Source organism: Theropithecus gelada, chromosome 11, assembly GCF_003255815.1.
Source record: "Theropithecus gelada isolate Dixy chromosome 11, Tgel_1.0, whole genome shotgun sequence".
Lineage (NCBI taxonomy): Eukaryota > Metazoa > Chordata > Mammalia > Primates > Cercopithecidae > Theropithecus > Theropithecus gelada.
The window spans coordinates 71,197,950-71,199,112 of record NC_037679.1 but is presented as its reverse complement, the minus strand read 5'-3'; positions in this window follow the sequence as shown (position 1 = coordinate 71,199,112).

Sequence of the window (1,163 nt, the reverse complement as noted above, 5' to 3'; positions counted from 1 at the left end):
GAGGAGCGCTCCCATTGGCCAGGGGCTGCTCCAGCTGTCGACCCATTGGATAACACCGTTGTCGCTCCCAGGGCCCCGCCTTCTGCGCGTCGATTGGATCCCCGGAGGCCCACGGGGGCGTGTCCCTGGAAGCCCTGGCCCCTGCACATCTGGAACCAGAGGCACGGAGCTGAGCTGTGAGCCTGTTGCTGAGTTTAACAACTGTCCCCGACACAGGCTAATAATATTTGCATGAATAATTCTGTACAAACATTACTAATATGCCTAAAATATTGAGATAATTAATGGTATTTGTTCTTTTCTCATGAGCCATTAATACTTATTAGTCATTCTTGTTGCTATGATAATGCCCTTGTGCAAGACTTCTGCAGGGCTGTGACCATATTTGAGCACTTTACTTTTTTGCAGTGGAAGAGTGAACCTGAGATGCAGGTTTGAGAGCTAGTTTCTCCACTTGCTGCCTGAATGGATTCCCTGAGCTTCTCTTACCTCGTGTATAATAAAGGAGAGAATAATTATGTAAGTATAATTACCAAGCACATATTACAAACAATACAGCCATTTAAAATTATGATTCCATTGCAGATTATAATTGCAAAATATGGAGGGCAAGGCGGGTGGATCTCTTGAGCTCAGGAATTAGAGACCAGCCTGGGCAATATAGTGAAACCGTATCTCTACAAAAAAAATACAAAAATTAGCCAGGCGTGGTGGCACGCACCTGTAGTTCCACCTCCTGGGGAGGCTGAGGTGGAAGGATCCCTCGAGTCTAGGAGGCAGAGGCTGGAGTGAGCCCTGATCATGCCACTGCACTCCAGCCTGGGGGAACAGAGCAAGACCCTGTCTCAAATATAATATAATATAATATAATATAATATAATATAATATAATATAATATAATATAATATAATAGCAAAATGTTCATAAGCTAGTACTAAGCAAGAAAAGCATCTAATGGGCTGGGCGCGGTGGCTCACGCCTGTAATCCCAACACTTTGGGAGGCCGAGGCTGGTGGATCACCTGAGGTCAGGAGTTCCAGATCAGCCTGGCCAACATGGTGAAACCTCGTCTCTACTAAAAATACAAAAATTAGCTGGCCGTGGTGGCAGGCACCTATAATCCCAGCTACTTGGGAGGCTGAGACAGGAGAATCCCTTCAACC